We start from the raw sequence: 24447 nt of genomic DNA, 5'->3' as shown, positions 1-24447 counted from the left end.
GGTATACGTATATATCGTCACTATCTCTCAATGACATGTTTTTTAAACCCTGTCAACTAACAGACTGACTTTAAACTTTACTTTTTCATGACATATATACGTCGATAGACTGGAGATTATAGCGGTACAGCGTGGATAGTCGCGGCGACCTTGACCATAGGGGAATGTACTGAGATATCGGAGGGAACACGTGCCGGCTATAATAATAATAATAATAATAATAATAATAATAATAATAATAATAATAATAATAATAAGGCGACCATCCGGCATAAGTATTACGTCAGCCACGCCACTGGTGGTCGGAGAAAGTGGAAGAGGCAACTGCCCCGCTCCGGATATCCACGGACGCCTCGTCCAGGTAAAAGGATGACAGGTAACGGGATCACGTGGGGCAGCCGCGACGACTTTGACCATAGGGGGGAATGTACTGAGATGTCGGAGGGTACAGACCGTCCAGGACCCACGACCGTCCATTCTATAGCCCTCAACTTTCCCGTTCCCGCCCAAAAAAAAAAAAGAAAAAAATCGGTGAAAGTGCGAGGCAGCCGCCACCCACTCCGGCCATCCACAGACGCTTCCTCCAGGTAAAAAGGATGGGCAGGTAACGGGACCTCGTGGGGCAGTCGCGATGACCTTGACCATATGGAAGGGGGGGGGTATACTGAGATGACGGAGAGAACACATGATGGCAAGTCTCGCCGCCCAGACCGTCCAGGATTCGCGCGGGCGACTAGCACGTGGCGTGCACGCGCTAGTCTATAGCCCTCAACTTCCCGTTCCCACCAAAAAAAAAAGAAAAAAAAGCCCGCATGGTTCCTGGTGGCGTAAGGCCGCACGGAGCCTGGCGGCGTTACCTGCCACTTTTCTGACACGTGCAGGTCACCCCACCCCATTCCCCTTCCGCCCGACCTTGACCATCCAGTGGCGACGACCTTGGAATGAACTGATCCGTCGGAGGGAACACGTGAGTGAAAGGGCAACCTACATGGCTTGCCAAGAGAGTCCCCTAAACCACGCGTGTGTGGCGGGCGGCTTCCACGTCCGGCCGCCAGTCCACCCCCCTCTTCATTCAATTATTTTCCACCCACCATCATTGATTCATTTAGTCATTCCATCGTCGCCGAAGGATAAGGACGCACGCCCCCCACCTCTCCGTCAGTGTCGCCGTCACCGTCCCGCTTCCCCCCCTCCCCCCCCTGGCGTTGCCGTTGTGAATATATATATATATATATATATATATATATATATATATATATATATATATATATATATATATATATATATATATATATATATATATATATATATATATATTTTTTTTTTTTTTTTTTTTTTTTTTTTTTTTTTTTTTAATGTAGGAGGGACACTGGCCAAGGGCAACAAAAATCCAATAAAAAAATGCCAACTGAAATGCCAGTCCCATAAAAGGGTCAAAGCAGTAGTCAAAAATTGATGGATAAGTGTCTTGAAACCTCCCTCTTAAAGGAATTCAAGTCATAGGAAGGTGGAAATACAGAAGCAGGTAGGGAGTTCCAGAGTTTACCAGAGAAAGGGATGAATGACTGAGAATACTGGTTAACTCTTGCATTAGAGAGGTGGACAGAATAGGGGTGAGAGAAAGAAGAAAGTCTTGTGCAGCGAGGCTCCTGGAGGAGAGGAGACATACAAACAGTTAGCAAGATCGGAAGAGCAGTTAGTATGAAAATGGTGGTAGAAGACAGCTAGAGATGCAACATTGCGGCGGTGAGAGAGAGGCTGAAGACAGTCAGTTAGAGGAGAGGAGTTGAGACGAAAAGCTTTTGATTCCACCCTGTCTAGAAGAGCAGTATGAGTGGAACCTCCCCAGACATGTGAAGCATACTCCATACATGGACGGATAAGGCCCTTGTACAGAGTCATTGCGCACATCTTTGCTATCCTCCATGACCTAGAGCAACTGGTGCAACACCCTACTCGTATTCCTGACCGTCTTGGAGATACGCCCAACATTCTTGACCTTTTCCTGACCTCTAATCCTTCTGCTTATGCTGTCACCCTTTCTTCTCCGTTGGGCTCCTCCAATCACAATCTCATATCTGTATCTTGTCCTATCATTCCAATCCCTCCTAAGGATCCCCATAAGCAAAAGTGCCTCTGGCGTTTTGCCTCTGCTAGTTGGAGAGACTTAAGGAGGTATTTTGCTGATTTTCCTTGGAATGACTACTGCTTCCGTGTCAGAGACCTGTCTTTGTGTGCTGAGCGCATAACAGAGGTGATAGTGCCCCACTATCAAATAAGTGCCCACTAGTCAAACGAACCTGACAACTATAGCAGTTGTGGATTCCTGCTGACCACCCTATGTTGCTGCAGTGGTAAGTGTGTACCTGAAGGTTAGAAGGGGATACACAATATATATATATATATATATATATATATATATATATATATATATATATATATATATATATATATATATATATATTTTTTTTTTTTTTTTTTTTTTTTTTTCGTCTAGTTTTCCCTAGTCTGTCATGGCTGAGACAGTGCCTCCTGATGAAGGACTTTTGGATTTGGCATTTGGGAACCGTTAACCCGAGTGGATGCCCTTCCTACCCTCGAACCGTAACCAGGATTCGAACCTGTGCGCCTGATGACCATTTGGCCCCCAAAGTGCGCGCGGTACCACTGTACCATGGTGGCTTCATATATATATATATATATATATATATAGAGAGAGAGAGAGAGAGAGAGAGAGAGAGAGAAATAGGTAAACATAGATATATTATGCTGGGCATCTATGTGGGTTGCTCCTGTTCATAATGAGAGGATGGGGTTTGGGGGAAACCATGGGATTTAAGAAGCATGTATGGTTTTTCTTTTGCTTGATATCTTTATTTTATTTTGGCTTGTTTATTTTGGGTTTATATATATTTTCATGTCATTGCGTAACTACATCATTCAACTGGGCATTTGCAGTAATAGTTTTTGCTGTGTAAGTGTTAAAATACAGTTTTATTTCTATACAACACATCAACTTATGTCAGGTGTTTGCCCCTGACAAATAATGCACAAGCTTTGGAGTAATAAATAGACACGGAGAAGGCTAGTAGTTTCATTATCCTCTCTGCCCACTGGAATGGCCCCAAGGGACTTATACCGCTCAGAATACTCTGGATTGGGTGACATGAACCATGTAGGGAGGATGACTAAGGAAATCTAACCTTGTCACCTGAGTTGGTAAGGCTTATGCTCCTAAGGGAAATCTATACCGTTATACGCAGCACAGCGAGAAATGGACGATAGAGTAGGGCGCTTGGTTTGACCAGGGTTCCTCCACTGTGGCCACATCTCCACAGATCACCAGTCCGCTCTCCAACCCATCTCTCTCTCTCTCTCTCTCTCTCTCTCTCTCTCTCTCTCTCTCTCTCTCTCTCTCTCTCTCTCTCTCTCTCTCTCTCAAATCAAATGGCAAATCTACCATTACTCTGCACCCTGTCTCTCTCTCGCTCGCCTCTCCCGCCAAAATCCCCACAACAACAAACCTTCAGGGCCTTAAGACTCGTTTTGGCGGGACTCGCTGACTAGTCTGTGAGCCTCTCGCAGGCGCGCCCACTTCAACTTCTTACATATGGTTGAGATATAAAATCCTGTTGGACAATCACCCTTGTAACAAATCCTCCCACTGTCCAACAGCATTTTATAGCCTCAAACTGAATAGTGTCATTTACTGCCTCCAGGACAGCAGGCCTTCTCAGGACCTGAGGAGAGAGTAAAGTTCACTACACAGTTATTTGCTTAAGTCCTCTGCAGGTGAGTAGCATCAGCCAACAGTAGCAAGCTCACTAACAAGGGAAACGCCTACAGACATGTGCCCACGAACACACAGGAGGGTAATTCACGGTTCACTGTACAAGAACTCAGCCTGCACACACACACACACACACACACACACACACACACACACACACACACACACACACACACACACACACACACACACAACACACACACACACACACATACATACATACACACACACATACATCAGTGATATGCAGGAGGGTTTGACCAGTTATATTAATTTGCTGATGATGCAAAATTGTTAAGAGTAATAAAGAGCCATATTGATTGTATAGAGTTGCAAAGAGATATTGACAAGATTTATGGGTGGAGCAAGAAGTGGAAATTGGAATTCAATGCTAAGAAATGCTATGTGTTGGAGTTGGGAAAGAGTAAAAGAAAACCTGCATGGGACTATAAAATGGGGGAGGGAGTAATGAGGAGCAAGGAGGAGAAAGACCTAGGAGTGGCATTTCAAGATACCCTGACCCCAGAACGGCATATAAATGAGATATTTGGCTCAACATACAGGATGCTAACAAATATTAAGGTGGCTTTTCATTACATGGGTAAGACCATGATGAAAAAAATTACAGCCACTATAATATATCCCAGACTGGAATACGCACCAGTGGTGTGGTCTCCACATATGAAGAAAGACATAAAGAAGTTGGAAAGAATTCAGAGGGCAGTTACAAAGATGGTACTGGAGCTGAGAGACCTAACATACAAAGAGAGGTTGAAGGAAATTGGACTGCCAACTTTGCAAGTTAGAAGAGAAAGAGGAGATCTAATAATGATGTATAAAATAGTTAGCCGCATTGAGAAGATAGACAAGCAGGATTTGCTGTTGCTGGAAGAAGGTGAAGCTGGACAGATGAGAGGGCACTCAAAGAAGATCAGGAAGAGTCAGTGTTTGAGGGACATCAAGAAGTACAGTTTTCCACATAGAACTGTGGATATCTGGAATAGTCTAAATAAGGAGGTTGTTACAGCACCAAACATGCCTAAATTTAAGGAAATTCTGGATAAATATAGATATGGAGACAGGACACTATGAGCCCTGCTCGAACCCTCTATTATACAACTAGGTAAACACACACACACACACACACACACACACACACACACACACACACACACACACAGGGGAGGAGTCACTTCCCTGGGTATGGAGTGTGTTATACACAACAACACTCCCTGGTAGGCTACTATGGAGACTCCTATACTATGTAAGTAGGCCAGAGCATACAATCAGTAATGACTCGCCTACACCCTTAAAGGCAGTAGACACCTGCCGAAACGATAATTACTCCCAGTGAGGTCTAAAGCACTGTTCAGGGGGTGCTGTAAACTTATCATTAAACCCAGCTGTGACCTCACTGAACGTTTCCCTTTGTGTCTCACAACACAAAGGGGTAGTCACAGCCTGCCCTCTAAAGACAACTCTCTTCCTCCACACAAAACTACAAGCACCTAATAACACACACACCCTTCACTCAAAAATTTTAAAATCATCATGGCGACTCCTACACCAGCCTCGGAGTCCCCATCTGGGGAGGGGACAATAAATGTCCCCAAGTCGGACTGCCTTTCTGTCGACGACCCTAAGTGTCTTGACACCCCCCTCAACTTTTTCTTCATTAACTTCTGCAACATTCGCGGTCCAAGATCTAATTTTCAATCTGTAGAACACCACCTCTCCTCTTCTAAACCTCATCTTCTTTTCCTCACTGAAACTCAGGTGTCTGAGGCAACTGACAGTAGCCCCTTTTCTGTTCCCTCCTACTTTTTCTATCCTCATTTTCGATCCAAAGCTGGATGCTGCGTTTATGTACGCAATGACTTAACCTGCTCTCGTGCCCACGCTCTTGAATCTTCCGAGTTTTCCACCATCTGGCTACAACTACAGAGTCACTCTCATACTAAATTTATCTGTGCTGTATACCTCTCACCTAACTCCTCTGATTATAAGAAATTCTTTGACTACTTAACTTCCAAAGTGGAGCACATTCTGACCCTCTTCCCTTTTGCAGAGATCTCCATTCTTGGAGACTTCAATGTTCACCACCAGCTTTGGCTTTCCTCTCCCTTCACTGACCATCCTGGTGAACTAGCCTACAACTTTGCTATCCTCCATGACCTAGAGCAATTGGTGCAACACCCTACTCGTATTCCTGACCGTCTTGGAGATACGCCCAACATTCTTGACCTTTTCCTGACCTCTAATCCTTCTGCTTATGCTGTCACCCTTTCTTCTCCGTTGGGCTCCTCCGATCACAATCTCATATCTTTATCTTGTCCTATCACTCCAATCTCTCCTCAGGATCCCCCTAAGCGAAGGTGCCTCTGATGTTTTGCCTCTGCTAGTTGGGGGGACCTGAGGAGGTATTTTGCTGATTTTCCTTGGAATGACTACTGCTTCCGTGTAAGAGACCCGTCTTTGTGTGCTGAGCGCATTACAGAGGTGATAGTGTCTGGCATGGAGGCATACATTCCTCACTCTTTTTATCTTACCTTTAAATATCACATATCAAACCTTTGCCTAAAATTATCTAGATCAATAGCTCTATTGCTGAAAATAAAAAACTTTGTTCCAGTGGAAATTATGAAAATCATGTATTATGCCCATATATACCCACACTTAACCTACTGTAATCCAATTTGGTCCACTACCTACCCATGTCATCTACAAAATCTAAACATCCTCCACAAGAAAATTATTAGAATCATGACTAATAGTGACTTCCTCCAACACACACCTCCACTCTTTAAATCTATGAAAATCCTTCAACTCTCTGACTTATCAAACTTCTCTATTGCATCATACATGTTCAAATTGATAAATTCCAACAACAACAATACCCTGACCCTAACTCATAACCACTCCACACGCTACAGGCATTCTCTACAGATTCCCCATCATACCTTAACTCTCTACCAACACTCTCTAATGTATAAAGGTCCCAAAATATGGAATAGCACCCTGTCACACATAAAAAATTCATTAAGCGTAAATATCTTTAAGAGAAAACTAAAAGAATATTTATTGTCTCAATACTGACACATCTTGTACTTCAATCAATTTTTATCAATATCAATTATTTTGTTTCTTGGTATTGTAACCAAATAGTTCATATCCTCTGTAACTAAAATAGTTTATAACCTCTAGTATATATACATATTTATTTCTGTTTGTTTAATTTTTCTCAAAACTAATATTTGCTTGTTTATAATCAGATTCCACTTCAATTTTCTCTATTTCTCATGTATAATTATGATTTTTCTCCTTTCCTTCCTGTTCTTGCAAAGCCATTTATCCCTAAATCTTTTGTTATTGCTATTAATTTTTTTTTTTTTTTTTTTACATTTTCTTCAATTAGATTTTTAGTTTAGTGTTGTTTTATATTTCAGTATTAAGTAGATATTAAGTGTGCCCAAAAAGCTTGTGCTTCATAAGGGGCTGTTTGTCTTTCAATTAATTGTACCTTAAGCTTATATATGTATTACAGACAAACATAATAAAGTGTTTAAAGTGTTTAAAGTGTTTTAAAGTGCTTGTTCTCGTGCTATACATGATAGAGAGGTGGCCCACAAAAGGTACTTAAGCCTTCCATCACCAGAATCTCATGCACTTTATATTTCTGCCCGGAACCATGCCAAGTCTGTTCTCCAACTAGCCAAAAACTCCTTCATTAACAGAAAATGTCAAAACCTTTCAAGATTTTACTCCCCTCGTGATTTCTGGCATCTAACCAAAAATATCTCCAATAACTTTGATTCTTCTTTCCCTCCTCTATTTCAACCAGATGGCACCACTGCTATCACATCTATTTCTAAAGCTGAACTCTTCGCTCAAACCGTTGTTGAAAACTCTACCTTGAACGATTCTGGGCTTGTTCCTCCCTCTCCTCCATCCTCTGACTACTTCATGCAACGTATTAAAATTCTTCGCAATGATGTTTTCCATGCCCTCGCTGGCCTAAACCCTTGGAAGGCTTATGGACCTGATGGGGTCCCTCCTATTGTTCTCCGAAACTGTGCCTCCGTGCTTGCACCTTGCCTAGTCAAACTCTTTCAGCTCTGTCTGTCAACATCTACCTTTCCTTCTTGCTGGAAGTTTGCCTACATTCAACCTGTTCCTAAAAAGGGTGACCGTTCTAATCCCTCAAACTACCGTCCTATTGCTTTAATTTCCTGCCTATCTAAAGTTTTTGAATCTATCCTCAACAGGAAGATTCTTAAACATCTATCACTTCACAACCTTCTATCTGATCGCCAGTATGGGTTCCGTCAAGGCCGCTCTACTGGTGATCTTCTGGCTTTCCTTACTGAGTCTTGGTCATCCTCTTTTAGAGATTTTGGTGAAACTTTTGCTGTTACCTTGGACATATCAAAAGCTTTTGATAGAGTCTGGCACAAAGCTTTGACTTCAAAACTACCCTCCTACGGTTTCTATCCTTCTCTCTGTAACTTCATCTCAAGTTTCCTTTCTGACCGTTCTATTGCTGCTGTGGTAGACGGTCACTGTTCTTCTCCTAAATCTATTAACAGTGGTGTTCCTCAGGATTCTGTCCTGTCACCCACTCTCTTCTTATTATTCATTAATGATCTTCTAAACCAAACTTCTTGTCCTATCCACTCCTACGCTGATGATACCACCCTGCACTTTTCCACATCTTTTCATAGACATCCAACCCTTCAGGAGGTAAACATATCACGCAGGGAAGCCACAGAACGTCTGACTTCTGATCTTTCTAAAATTTCTGATTGGGGCAGAGCAAACTTGGTATTGTTCAATGCCTCAAAAACTCAATTCCTCTATCTATCAACTCGACACAACCCTCAACTGTCCCCCTCTTCTACACTGAACATCCTCGGTCTGTCCTTTACTTATAATCTGAACTGGAAACTTCACATCTCATCTCTAGCTAAAACAGCTTCTATGAAGTTAGGTGTTCTGAGACGTCTCCGCCAGTTTTTCTTAACCACCCAGCTGCTAACTCTGTACAAGGGCCTTATCCGTCCATGTATGGAGTATACTTCACATGTCTGGGAGGGTTCCAATCATACTGCTCTTATAGACAGGGTGGAATCAAAAGCTTTTCGTCTCATGAACTCCTCTCCTCTAACTGACTGTCTTCAGCCTCTCTCTCACCGCCGCAATGTTGCATATCTAGCTGTCTTTTACCGCTATTTTCATGCTAACTGCTCTTCTGATCTTGCTAACTGCATGCCTCCCCTCCTTCTGCGGCCTGGCTGCACAAGACTTTCTTCTTTCTCTCACCCCTATTCTGTCCACCTCTCTAACGCAAGAGTTAACCAGTATTCTCAGTCATTCATCCCTTTCTCTGGTAAACTCTGGAACTCCCTGCCTGCTTCTGTATTTCCACCTTCCTATGACTTGAATTCCTTCAAGAGGGAGGTTTCAAGACGCTTATCCACCAATTTTTGATCACTGCTTTGACTCTTTTATGGGACTGGCATTTCAGTGGGCATTTTTTTTATTAGATTTTTGTTGCCCTTGGCCAGTGTCCTTCCTACATAAAAAAAAAAAATATATATATATATATATATATATATATATATATATATATATATATATATATATATATATATATATATATATATATATATATATATATATATATATATATATATATATATATATATATATATATATATATATATATATATATATATATATATATATATATATATATATATATATATATATATATATATATATATATATATATATATATATATATATATATATTATGTAGGAGGGACACAGGCCAAGGGCAACAAAAATCCAATAAAAAAAAAAAAGCCTACTGAGATGCCAGTCCCAGAAAAGGGTCCAAAGCAGTAATCAAAAATTGAAAGATTTTTGAAACCTCCCTCTTGAAGGAATTCGAGTCATAGGAAGGTGAAGTACAGAAGCAGGCAGGGAGTTCCAGAGTTTACCAGAGAAAGGGATGAATGACTGAGAATACTGGTTAACTCTTGCATTAAAGAGATGGACAGAATAGGGGTGAGAGAAAGAAGAAAGTCTTGTGCAGCGAGGCCGATGGAGAAGGGGAGGCATGCAGTTAGCAAGATCAGAAGAGCAGCTAGCATGACAATAGTGGTAGAAGACAGCTAGAGATGAAACATTGAGGATTGCCAATGAGAGAGAGAGGCTGAAGACATTCAGTTAGAGGAGAGGAGTTGATGAGACGAAAAGCTTTGATTCCATTATATATATATATATATATATATATATATATATATATATATATATATATATATATATATATATATATATATATATATATATATATATATATATATATATATTTGGCATCTTCTTCAGTTCTTCACAAGTGCCTTGGAAACAGGGATTTTCTGACGTATTCCTTTCGTGCGGGTCTCCTAGGACCTTATGAATATTACAACTACCCCAGGCCGCAAGCTTTCTAAGAGCTTGCGAGAATTGTGGGCGGGGAGCAGGGCGGAGCGAAAGAGCTAGCCACTCGCAGGCAGTGATGCAAACATGTTAGATGAAAACAAGCCGATGTGCATGTATTGTTTTAAATAGAATCTCGAACATACAAAATCATCTGCATACAAGTCAGTCATGAGTGAAAACCATCATTAAAATGGAATAGCATGAGTTGTTTCAAATTAAGTGAATATTAACTGTAGCCGCACCGGCTGGGCATCAATTGGCTCTCAGGTGATCTGTTTTACTGATCACACTCATCATCGTAGGGTCGAGGAAAGGCATTTCTCCCTGACACGTTTATTGATGAGGTAGGCATGACCGTAAGAACCGCGAACAAGTTCTCGGTCTCAATTTCTTACAAAATAACATTATACATTGATATTAAACACTTTCAACATATTACAATATTCATTAACAATACATGCAATTAACTTGGCACTATGACAATAAGTTTTTACTACAAAATTAAAGTATTTACCTCGGTCACCAACTGCCTGTCTTTGTCTGAGCGCGACTTGGCCGTGAGTGATGCCCGCAGGCGACTAGCAGGTTAACCCCACACTACTAACAAGTGAGCATCGGCTTCGGTGCTTAATATAGCATTAAATACTGATACTTACACATATTACACGTTTTCATGCAAATAGAAAACTATTGAACATTTCACTTATAAATGCCGAGGAATAATGACATGAGGTACATACGCTTTACATACAGTAACATGGCTCCCCTAAATTGCGTAACAATTTACCTTAAATTAAGATTAGTATGTACCTTAAAACTAGGATTAGCACATAATATATTTTGTTACACTGGCTCCTTGGCGGGGATGCTCCGGTCTATTATTATGCATTACCTTCTAACAGCAATACTAGACTATGTATTGGCCTCTCTATGATGGTCCTGTTTGCCTTTGTGCGTCTTCCCTGGTTGTCGAGATTACAGTCTGAAACCAGGACCTTAACCTTTCTTACTAGGCCATCATGATCAGGAGATACTTCTGTTACTCTTCCCAGTTTCCACTGGTTCCTTGCTACATTCTGATCTTTGATGATAACTATGTCATTTACACTGAGATTCCTCTTTGGTGTTGTCCACTTATTTCTAAGTTGTAGGAATTGCACATACTCCTTTTTCCACCTGGACCAGAACTGGTTGGCCAGGTATTGTGCTCTGCGCCATCTCTTTATGCTTGGAGGAGGCAGTACTACCTTTGTTTTCATAGTTAACAAATTACTGGGTGTCAACGGTGTAGGATTTTCTGGGGAGTTAAGATGGTCCACAGTTAGGGGACGACCATTGACTATATTTTCCGCTTCATCTAAGAAGGTTCTCAGATCTTGGTCATCTAACTGGGTACCATGCTGATCAAGTAACACAGAGAGTACATTTCTCACTGTGCGTATCTGCCTCTCCCAAACACCTCCCATGTGACTGGAATTGGGTACATTCATGTTAAAAACAATCCAGTCACACTGATCTTTCATGAGTTCTTGTCTGACTTTATTGTTATTTAATTCTTTCAAGCATTTCTCATACTCTGATTTGGCTCCTACAAAGTTAGTTCCTTGGTCACATCTCAAGCGTATGTACCCATGAGGTACATACGCTTTACATACAGTAATATTAACATTTGCTTACAATGAGCGTGGAACAGTCAAGCCTTCCAGTGGCGTGTGACATTTTGACAGAGCAGGTAAAGGTGTCTGAATTGCCTTCTTGTCTTGGGCCATAACTTCCAACACATCATTGTGTTCAGGTACAATGTTATAATGCAGTGTGGGGACATGACTAATATAACCAATTCATGCTAAAATACTCTACAGAGTGGCCTGTATTTGTAGGAAAGGTCTGAAGATACAATACAGGGGCCGGAACGTTCCCTTAACATGGCTGCATCTGAACAGCGGGGCAAGGGACCTCGCTCTCACCCCTATGAATGAACTGTGACCTGGAGAGCTGCTAGACCTACTCCCTGCATCACAGTTTCCCCTAGCTCCAATCCACAATCGCTAATAATAGACCATATTTCGTTATATTATAATACTTTCAGTCTGTGTGGACCAGTGGTTCCCAAAGTTTTTCTAGTCGTTACCCACTTATAATACATGATCCTTGTCCATGGCCCATCGCCAAGCATAACCTATGACTGCAGTGACTGTCTACAGTCCTACATTCGTTACGTACATATAAAATACACTCTAGCAAATCCTGTAACTTTATTGATTTCATTTTTTTTTCATTTGTTAAGTATTAATAAAGAAATTTGTAGTTTGCCTTTTGCTAAATCTCATCTCATTATTGAAATGGTTCTAAAGAAATAACATAATGGACATGAAAAAAATGTACATACTTAGAGAAATAAAAAATAAAAAAAAATAATTTTTGCGAAAAGTTGTTTCAATAATAAACAAACAAGTAGCAAAATAAGACAAAATTCCACTACTTTAAAAGTGTATTAATCCCACACCACATGATCTGATCTTTGAATCTGACAAATCTGATGACTATAATTCTGATGTGAAATGCTATCATAGGGAGTAATAATTAAGTGCCACAACCATGACCTTCAGTGGCCACACACCCATCTCCTCCCAGGCTATTTGCCTCAGAACATTCATGCCAGGTCCTTCAGGAGGGGTTGTACGATCAGGAGCTGATTTTTTTTTCTTTATAATTTTCTGCATTTACTCCGCTTCTTTTGATATATGTAACGTTTTGATTACAAAAAAAAAAAAAATCCCCTTCTGTAATGAGGTCTTCCGTCATGAAATTCTACGGTTTCGCTCGCCGCGAGACATGTATGATAAGTTTTTTTTTTTTTCCTTTTTCTTTTTTTTTCCCCCCATATTTATGACATATCCATTTTTTTTAGTTCTCTATGAAAATCTACTGTTCTCTCACTGCGTACAATATTAGAGAACACGAAATTTTAGGTCTAACTATTTTTCTCAGATTTATATACGAAAAATAAAATTATATTATTACTTTTTTTCGTAAATCCAGCAAATAATCAATGTATCTGTATCATATATCTTTAGCTTTAATATTTTATTTATTTTAAACAGTTGAACATTGTTTTTACTTAGAAATATGGCGAAATATAACAAAAATTGTTTTCCATCCCTTCCCCCCACGGTTAATGAGCGTGAAATCATGAATCGCTTTAGGCCTCTGTACAGAACCAATTAGAGTAAATAAATGAAACTATGTCTGCTTTTCAACATATTCTAATGTATATATCATGTGAATTTCAAGTCCTTAACTGCAATAGGTGAATTATAGTCATCCCTTAAACTTTAAGATGGATATCTCAAAATGGCGGATTTTGGCATATAAAAACTATCTCTTCCATTGTTATTCCTGTTGCATATATATGGGCTATTGTAGTTTATGAAACTATGAGAGGCGGTTTGGAAGTAACGATGTAAGAAATAGGTATAAAGACGAAAAAAATATGTATGCTAAACAACATGTTCTGTGTTATGAGAGTATTAGAGCATTAGTATTAAGTTTTGGTGCTATGAATGTTAAGTAAATGAGAGATATAATGAAACTGAGAATGAGAGTGGTTAAGATGTAAGGTGTAACTACATTATAATAGTGAGGCTCATGTTTACTGGGAAGAATGTTGATGCAACAGTAAAGCGAGATAAGGAGGGACAGTGACATATGAGAGGGGTGAACTATTGCTGACCTAAGGGTAAGATGGAGGAGGCAGTAGACACCTGCCGAAACGATAATTACTCCCAGTGAGGTCTAAAGCACTGTTCAGGGGGTGCTGTGAACTTATCATTAAACCCAGCTGTGACCTCACTGAACGTTTCCCTTTGTGTCTCACAACACAAGGGGGTAGTCACAGCCTGCCCTCTAAAGACAACTCTCTTCCTCCACACAAAACTACAAGCACCTAATAACACACACACCCTTCACTCAAAAATTTTAAAATCATGGCGACTCCTACACCAGCCTCGGAGTCCCCATCTGGGGAGGGGACCATAAATGTCCCCAGGTCGGACTGCCTTTCCGTCGACGACCCTAAGTGTCTTGACACCCCCCTCAACTTTTTCTTCATTAACTTCTGCAACATTCGCGGTCTAAGATCTAATTTTCAATCTGTAGAACACCACCTCTCCTCTTCTAAACCTCATCTTCTTTTCCTCACTGAAACTCAGGTGTCTGAGGCAACTGACAGTAGCCCCTTTTCTGTTCCCTCCTACTTTCTCTATCCTCATTTTCGATCCAAAGCTGGATGCTGCGTTTATGTGCGCAATGACTTAACCTGCTCTCGTGCCCACGCTCTTGAATCTTCCGAGTTTTCCACCATCTGGCTACGACTACAGAGTCATTCTCATACTATATTTATCTGTGATGTACGAGTATACCTCTCTCCTAACTCCTCTGACTATAAGAAATTCTTTGACTACTTAACTTCCAAAGTGGAGCACATTCTGACCCTCTTCCCTTTTGCAGAGATCTCCATTCTTGGAGACTTCAATGTTCACCACCAGCTTTGGCTTTCCTCTCCCTTCACTGACCATCCTGGTGAACTAGCCTACAACTTTGCTATCCTCCATGACCTAGAGCAATTGGTGCAACACCCTACTCGTATTCCTGACCGTCTTGGAGATACGCCCAACATTCTTGACCTTTTCCTGACCTCTAATCCTTCTGCTTATGCTGTCACCCTTTCTTCTCCGTTGGGCTCCTCCGATCACAATCTCATATCTTTATCTTGTCCTATCACTCCAATCCCTCCTCAGGATCCCCCTAAGCGAAGATACCTCTGGCGTTTTGCCTCTGCTAGTTGGGGGGACCTGAGGAGGTATTTTGCTGATTTTCCTTGGAATGACTACTGCTTCCGTGTCAGAGACCCGTCTTTGTGTGCTGAGCGCATAACAGAGGTGATAGTGTCTGGCATGGAGGCGTACATTCCTCACTCTTTTTCTCGTTCTAAACCTTCTAAACCTTGGTTTAACACAGCTTGTTCTCGTGCTATACATGATAGAGAGGTGGCCCACAAAAGGTACTTAAGCCTTCCATCACCAGAATCTCATGCACTTTATATTTCTGCCCAGAACCATGCCAAGTCTGTTCTCCAACTAGCCAAAAACTCCTTCATTAACAGAAAATGTCAAAACCTTTCAAGATCTAACTCCCCTCGTGATTTCTGGCATCTAGCCAAAAATATCTCCAATAACTTTGCTTCTTCTTCTTTCCCTCCTCTACTTCAACTAGATGGCACCACTGCTATCACATCTATTTCTAAAGCTGAACTCTTCGCTCAAACCTTTGCTAAAAACTCTACCTTGGACGATTCTGGGCTTGTTCCTCCCTCTCCTCCACCCTCTGACTACTTCATGCCACGTATTAAAATTCTTCGTAATGATGTTTTCCATGCCCTCGCTGGCCTAAACCCTCGGAAGGCTTATGGACCTGATGGGGTCCCTCCTATTGTTCTCCGAAACTGTCCCTCCGTGCTTGCACCTTGCCTAGTCAAACTCTTTCAGCTCTGTCTGTCAACATCTACCTTTCCTTCTTGCTGGAAGTTTGCCTACATTCAGCCTGTTCCTAAAAAAGGGTGACCGCTCTAATCCCTCAAACTACCGTCCTATTGCTTTAATTTCTTGCTTATCTAAAGTTTTTTAATCTATCCTCAACAGGAAGATTCTTAAACATCTATCACTTCACAACCTTCTATCTGATCGCCAGTATGGGTTCCGTCAAGGCCGCTCTGCTGGTGATTTGGCTTTCCTTACTGAGTCTTGGTCATCCTCTTTTAGAGACTTTGGTGAAACTTTTGCTGTTGCCTTGGACATATCAAAAGCCTTTGATAGAGTCTGGCACAAAGCTTTGATTTCCAAACTACCCTCCTACGGTTTCTATCCTTCTCTCTGTAACTTCATCTCAAGTTTCCTTTCAAACCGTTCTATTGCTGCTGTGGTAGACGGTCACTGTTCTTCTCCTAAATCTATTAACAGTGGTGTTCCTCAGGGTTCTGTCCTGTCACCCACTCTCTTCTTATTATTCATTAATGATCTTCTAAACCAAACTTCTTGTCCTATCCACTCCTATGCTGATGATACCACCCTGCACTTTTCCACGTCTTTTCATAGACGTCCAACCCTTCAGGAGGTAAACATATCACGCAGGGAAGCCACAGAACGCCTGACTTCTGATCTTTCTAAAATTTCTGATTGGGGCAGAGCAAACTTGGTATTGTTCAATGCCTCAAAAACTCAATTCCTCCATCTATCAACTCGACACAACCTTCCAGACAACTATCCCCTCTTCTTCAATGACACTCAACTGTCCCCCTCTTCTACACTGAACATCCTCGGTCTGTCCTTTACTTATAATCTGAACTGGAAACTTCACATCTCATCTCTAGCTAAAACAGCTTCTATGAAGTTAGGTGTTCTGAGACGTCTCCGCCAGTTTTTCTCACTGCCCCAGCTGCTAACTCTGTACAAGGGCCTTATCCGTCCATGTATGGAGTATGCTTCACATGTCTGGGGGGGTTCCACTCATACTGCTCTTCTAGACAGGGTGGAATCAAAAGCTTTTCGTCTCATCAACTCCTCTCCTCTAACTGACTGTCTTCAGCCTCTCTCTCACCGCCGCAATGTTGCACATCTAGCTGTGTTCTACCGCTATTTTCATGCCAACTGCTCTTCTGATCTTGCTAACTGCATGCCTCCCCTCCTTCCGCGGCCTCGCTGCACAAGACTTTCTTCTTTCTCTCACCCCTATTCTGTCCACCTCTCTAACGCAAGAGTTAACCAGTATTCTCAATCATTCATCCCTTTCTCTGGTAAACTCTGGAACTCCCTGCCTGCTTCTGTATTTCCACCTTCCTATGACTTGAATTCCTTCAAGAGGGAGGTTTCAAGACACTTATCCACCAATTTTTGACCACTGCTTTGACCCTTTTATGGGACTGGCATTTCAGTGGGCATTTTTTTTTATTAGATTTTTGTTGCCCTTGGCCAGTGTCCTTCCTACATATAAAAAAAAAAAAAAAAGGTGTGAGGCGCTGAGGACCAGCAGGGACGATGCCCCTGAGGGACAGATCCCTTTGTACCACCACCGCGTTCGGGTGTGACTCGTTCTGGAAAGATTGGATCACTACAATGCAGACGCAGGTGGTGCTTGGTGATAGGCCTGCCTAAGACCCCAAACACGTGAATTCCACATCTGTATTATGAGGGGGTCGATTTCCCTAATTGTCATAATCCATGATTAGTGATGCTGTAAGCGCTGTCCGACGCTTATTAATGTATTGTACTGGAGGTAACTGAAACGAGCTGTGCAGTATGCTCTCTTTGTATTCAGAAGCGGTCAAACCTGTGAATTAACATATTATCACTAATACTGAGAATAACAGAAAAAAGTATATCAATAGGTAAAACAAGTATTGCAGTACATCAATGTCGTGACACTTCACTTTGTCAATTCCGTAACATATGTGAGTCAATACAGAGTTACCTACACTTTAGCGGGTTCAGTCGGTTCTACAGATGAACACCACCAGCACAAACACAGCAAGTCGTCCTCTCGTCTGCGTGATCTGATGTATGTCATTATGTTACACACACATCGCTAAATCCTCACAATTACGTAACTCACAATTACGTAACTATCTAATTACTATAAGTAGTTACATTAATTATGTTGACACATCATTAGATCCTCATGGTTAGATGAGTATCTGTTATCTAATACTATGATGAATACATACACAGTGCGGGGAACAGGCGTCCTCTTGGTTGTATGCAAGGGATTACACTTGGGGATTTACCGGAATGAGAACTCGGGGATTTACTGGGATTTACTCTCCGCGTCTCCCAAGACAAGTTTGAGGTTTAGGCGTGACTGTCGTGAAGTGGCTTTAGAGACACTGCTGGGCCCCTACGGCGTATGATGTTCATTATGCTGTAGGTATGTTATCAACACTCACGTCACAACAACCGACCCTTCGGCGAGAGAAATAGTTGAGAAGGCAAGTTCAACGCGTCCCCTCGGCATTACATTCCCGTCTCACTCTGTTGTGTCGGCGCGCAGGCGCGCCATACACTGCTCATGTTTAACAACCAGTTGCTACAAATAATATAACGCTAACAAAATAAAACATAAAATGTCACATTACAATGTACGTATATGCGTATCTCTATCCGTCGTGTAAGTTGTACATATACAGCGACTACAGATGCATTATGTTGATACGATTAGTGATGCATTATGTTGATACAGTATCTAATGGTCAGTAATGCTACACATGCCTTATATTTATTATATGTGTCTTCAGGTTTGACTGAATGGAATATACGAATCGCGTCACTGTGTGGATCTAAAATCCTTTAGCTGCCTTCGGGTAGCTACAGGTGATGTTGCAGATTATCAACAAGCTTCTTGATTCATGGTTTTGTTTCACTTAAAACACATCGTAGGTCATGCTTCACTTTTAGTCTGTTGGGATATTTAATTTTTAATGTGGAGTAGTTGAAAAAATGCAGGTTCTCAGGAATAAGTTGATGAAAATGGTATGCGGTGTCCAAAAACAATTTGTCTACATAATCTAGCCATTTGTACTGTACCTGTAAGTTCCCTCCACTGACTGACCACCCACTAAATCCCTTAGCTTTTACATATAAATATCCTCAGATTATAGCCCCCCTACATTCTGCTACATGGTCCCCACGGGAGCCATGGCCACTGGTTTGGGAACCACTAGTCTAGGCAGAATAGGATAATAATTAAGGATACCTAAGAGGTGAATGCACCCAAAACGCGGAAATAGTGAAAATACCAGCAAAAAGTCGCTTTGACATTTCGTTCCATCACTGCCGTATGTATAGCACCATGCAGCAAGTTTTACTTGTCATATTGACCAACATCAGGCATCATTTTGATCCCAATGTCTTAACCAGGCAATGGTATATTACTATATGCCTGTTCTTTAAATTTAACAACTACCAAACAAGAACAATAATCAATGTGTCTGCCTGTCTCTTTCCTTCGATCAGAAGAAAATGCAGAGAATTGGCCCTATATGATTAATTTTATTTAACTGACAATATCACAGGGCCTGGAAGAGCAGCACTTCACTTCTAAATAGCATAAACTTCAAGAAGCGAGTGGTTAAAATTGCTGCGAATCGAATCGAATCGTTTATAGGAAAGAGGGGTGAAGGAAGAGTAGTATATGTATAAGAATAAAAGCTAGAAATAATGAAGGACAGTGTAATGCCACCCCCCCCTCCGGTTCCCCCCTCCTCCCTCCTCCTCACCGGTCCGATCAGAGCTCTAATGAGACGAGGCAAAGATCTTCACGGTGAAGAAGAAAAAAGAAGAGGAAGAGAGAAGAGGTGAAGCACGCACACACACAAGAAAAAAAAAAAAAACATTTTTGATTGGTAATGGTTCTCGCCTTCATCGTCATGGCCAGGGGGTAGGGAGAGGTTAATTATCACACAGTACCTACAGTGTGGCTTTATTATGAGGAACGAAAAATATAAAAATAGCAAAAATAATTAAATGAATAATACTGATGGGATTCTTTGGGTTGACTGACCCACTATGACACTTTATCGAGTGGTTAATCTAGAAAAAAAAAAAGGGCACTTGAAATTCTGGTATGGCATATACACTTATACTCCGTTACTTAACACTACGAATACACAAGAAAATAATTACTTTTATAACTCCTCAAGAGTACCATTGATTCTGGGCACCGTTATATCCCTAAATAGCGTCACAGCCTTCATCCATCACTTCTCTACGGCAATAATATTGCTCACAACACATTCACAGTAGACTATATTTGACTAAAGAAACATTACATGGCTAACACTTTCCCAAGACTCTGTGGCCTGTCTCCACGTGGGACCAACACCGGCTATTTTATCTGTTGCCAGAGGGAAGGGAGACGCCATTCTGTCAACACGTACAGTCACTATATCTTCACTAGAGACATGAATAATAAACATGAACACAGTAATATTCACTTCTAAATAAAAGAAAAATCAAATATTTCAGAGCTACGAGACCCACCTGTTGCCAGAGGGAAGGGAGACGCCATTCTGTGCTCTCCCCCTCAACACCCACACCCAGGCCTCTGAAGTTATTGGAACCTTAGCTAGTTCTCTCTCTCTCTTCTTTCACAAATAATTTTACTGAACTGTGAGTTTAAATAAAAATGCAGGAATAATTGGCTAGCAAGGTGAGCATATAGGCTGGACATTAGTTGAAGTTAATAATTGAATTCTAAATTACTAACATATTTTATAAGCTAGGGAATGACACCTTATGAGTTACTGGTAGGCTGACGCAACATGATGTAATTCTATTATTCGTATTACCACTGATTAGAGAAAACTGCAGTTGAAATAAGTAAAGACTATTTATAACAAATGTTTCAAGACTTCTAAATCACTCCCACGAATACACGCCTTATAAATATACTTTTTCATATAATCACTAAACCTTTAATTACCGCTATTATCCTCCTCTTCACCGCAAGCTACAAAAGAAAACAATTATTGGGGAGACTCAAAGAAACACAGAAATAATAAAAAGGAGCGTTACACACGCCCATTCTCCCAGAGTTTAACTCACGGTGAAGAATACAAGCAAAATCCTACCTATACACTTTCCCTATCCTATCCATACATAAGGTCTACTAAACAGCTGACACTGACTCAACCACTTACCCTTGAGTCACCTGACTCGTACATTTCTTCCCGTAGGAAATTGTACCAACACCTTTCACATACAGAATACTTACAGGAAAAGAGAACTTGGACCCCAGTCACCCTCTGCTCTACGGGTAATCTATGGAGAAGTCACCTGACTAACTCCGTCACTCTCTTTATTCCCCGTCTCATAGAAAAGGAATAATCTATTACATTCGCAGCATTCGACACATTCGCCAACATTCACACAAATCATTCCTCTTACTACAACGAAGACTGGGGTAATACGTCCTCAAGGGAAACTTAGGACCCGTTAGAGGTGATGACTGTAACTTGAGGAGGAAGTAACCAAGTACGACGTTCCCTGGAAACCTCACTTCTCGAACTAAAGCCCACAAGAATGGGGTACACTTCCCCGAACTGAAACACATAAGCTACCATCTTGTATGAACTGTTTTGACACGACGAGAATTTGGGGACGACTTTCCCGAAATGCCCCACTCTATTTGTGGCTGAGACAGTGTCACTGAGCTTCGAACACTTGTGACGGATGAGGATTTCCTGCTCTTAACTCACTTCATTCCTAACCCTCACATCCTATACATTATAACACTGTTCACTTCTCCTCACTCCTGAGTTCGTGCATCACATTAGCACTCCTCAATAAGACGTCTGGGAGGTCGACGGCGGCGGGGAGGGAGGTCTTGATCCTCCTCCTCCTCCTCCTCAACACATCCGTCTGAATAGTTCTCCTCCAACTCCGGAATAATTTCACTCCGACTCACATACGGTTTCACCTTTTCTGCTGCTCTTTGTACTAACTTCCCAGAATAGGGGTCCTCCACTACATACAGTTGACCGTCCCTGATTACCTCACTCACTCGATATGGTCCTTTCCACTTAGCATTCAATTTGGTAGAGGTACCAGGCAACGGAGTTTCTGATTTCACCCACACCAAGGACCCAACTGAGACCTTTTCATCACGTCGTTTTCTGTTCGCCACTGCACGGTACCTCCTCTGTAATGTCACACTAGCGTCTTTAATCATGCGCTTAAGTTGCTGAACGTCACTATCTTCAGACTGCACCGTCAGGAGAGGCGCCGTGACGAAACGAGGTGGCTGTCTTGCGAAGAATGCTACATATGGAGAGACCCCCGTGCTGCTATGTACTGCCAGATTCATGTGTGACTGACATTCACTGAGAAGGGCGGGCCACCTTAAAGGGTAACCCTTGCACATTTGGGACAGCACGGTCTTCAGGGTCCGGTGCATTCTCTCGATGAGTCCGTTTGACTGGGGGTGATAGGGAGTGGTGTAGAGCAGTTCTATCCCATGAAGACCAGCCCAGGTTCTTAGTTCTCGTCCCGTGAACTCCAAGGCATTGTCACACAGGATGGAGAGTGGCCGGCCAAAGTCAGAGATGTATTGGGAAAGCTTAGCTACTATACCCTGAGCATGTTTTGTTTTTAGAGGATAAAATTTGACATACCTAGAGAAGTGATCTATGATGGTGAGGATATACCTTTGACCCTCCTGTCCGTTGGTCATGTCAGTGAGATCAATGGCAATCCTCTCCAATGGCTGTGACACTATAGGTAACTCTCGGTATGGCTGTGACATTCCTCGGTTGTGTTTGAATTTTTGGCAGTTTAGACACTCTTTAAGATACTGTATTACATCCGACTTAATAGTAGGCCAATAAAACAACCCTTCTGCCTGCTTGATGGATTTGAACTGCCCAAAATGTCCTGATTGATCATGAGCAACTTCTAGTGCCTTTCTGACTAGGTGTCGGGGTACTACTACAGTGTAATTTAGACTGCCATCTTTGGTCTCTCTAACATAGTGCAACACACCATCCAGAACTTCAAACTGATCAAGGGTTGCCTTAGCAATCTTTTGCCCTGGCAATACCCCACCCTTCAAGTAGTCTAAGAGTTCATTCCAAGTTGGATCTTCGCGCTGTCCTTTAATGAATTCCTCTCGGGTTAGGCCTAACCAGGTAACGTTGGGTTGATGTGTGATAAGCCTAACAGGACGCGACAACTGATCAGCCACTACATTATCTTTTCCCTTTACATACTTTACGCGAAAGTGATACTCGCGCATTTCCAGCATCCACCTAGTTACTCTGGGCGACTTAGTCCGCCTACGGAAGATAGTAGTGAGTGGTTGGTGGTCGGTTTGAATCTCAAAGTTGGTTCCCCAAAGGTAATGGTGGAAATGATGGCAAGCTAACACGACAGCTAACGCTTCTTTGTCGGTGACTGAATACTTCTGCTCGCACTTACTGATCTTCTTAGAATAGTAACCTAGAGGTCGGACACTTTTATCAGGTTGAACTTGGTGCAGTACCGCTCCTACGCACTCATCGCTAGCATCTGTGACTAAGACCAGAGGAAAGTGAGGTCATGTCTCCATGCCAAGACGTGATTCAATCTCTCATCATTAAAGAAATTCCTAGCTCTTGCTCCTCCTGCACGATATATCCTTACTTCTGAATTCTCCACTTCCACATCAAACCTACGTGGTACCTGGCTATGACCTACAACAGCCACTTTGAACATTACTTGACCCAATATTACCCAACTGTCAGTACTCTGTCTCTCCCAATACGACTGGCCAAGACTACAGCGAATCCCACCGCTGCCACCAGTGTAATGCCACCCCCCCCTCCGGTTCCCCCCTCCTCCCTCCTCCTCACCGGTCCGATCAGAGCTCTAATGAGACGAGGCAAAGATCTTCACGGTGAAGAAGAAAAAAGAAGAGGAAGAGAGAAGAGGTGAAGCACGCACACACACAAGAAAAAAAAAAAACATTTTTGATTGGTGATGGTTCTCGCCTTCATCGTCATGGCCAGAGGGTAGGGAGAGGTTAATTATCACACAGTACCTACAGTGTGGCTTTATTATGAGGAACGAAAAATATAAAAATAGCAAAAATAATTAAATGAATAATACTGATGGGATTCTTTGGATTGACTGACCCACTATGACACTTTATCGAGTGGTTAATCTAGAAAAAAAAAAAAGGGCACTTGAAATTCTGGTTTGGCATATACACTTATACTCCGTTACTTAACACTACGAATACACAAGAAAATAATTACTTTTATAACTCCTCAAGAGTACCATTGATTCTGGGCACCGTTATATCCCTAAATAGCGTCACAGTCTTCATCCATCACTTCTCTACGGCAATAATATTGCTCACAACACATTCACAGTAGACTATATTTGACTAAAGAAACATTACATGGCTAACACTTTCCCAAGACTCTGTGGCCTGTCTCCACGTGGGACCAACACCGGCTATTTTATCTGTTGCCAGAGGGAAGGGAGACGCCATTCTGTCAACACGTACAGTCACTATATCTTCACTAGAGACATGAATAATAAACATGAACACAGTAATATTCACTTCTAAATAAAAGAAAAATC

This window comes from Scylla paramamosain, chromosome 9, assembly GCF_035594125.1.
Source record: "Scylla paramamosain isolate STU-SP2022 chromosome 9, ASM3559412v1, whole genome shotgun sequence".
NCBI classification, from domain to species: Eukaryota; Metazoa; Arthropoda; class Malacostraca; order Decapoda; family Portunidae; genus Scylla; species Scylla paramamosain.
Note: the sequence above shows the minus strand (reverse complement) of the source record.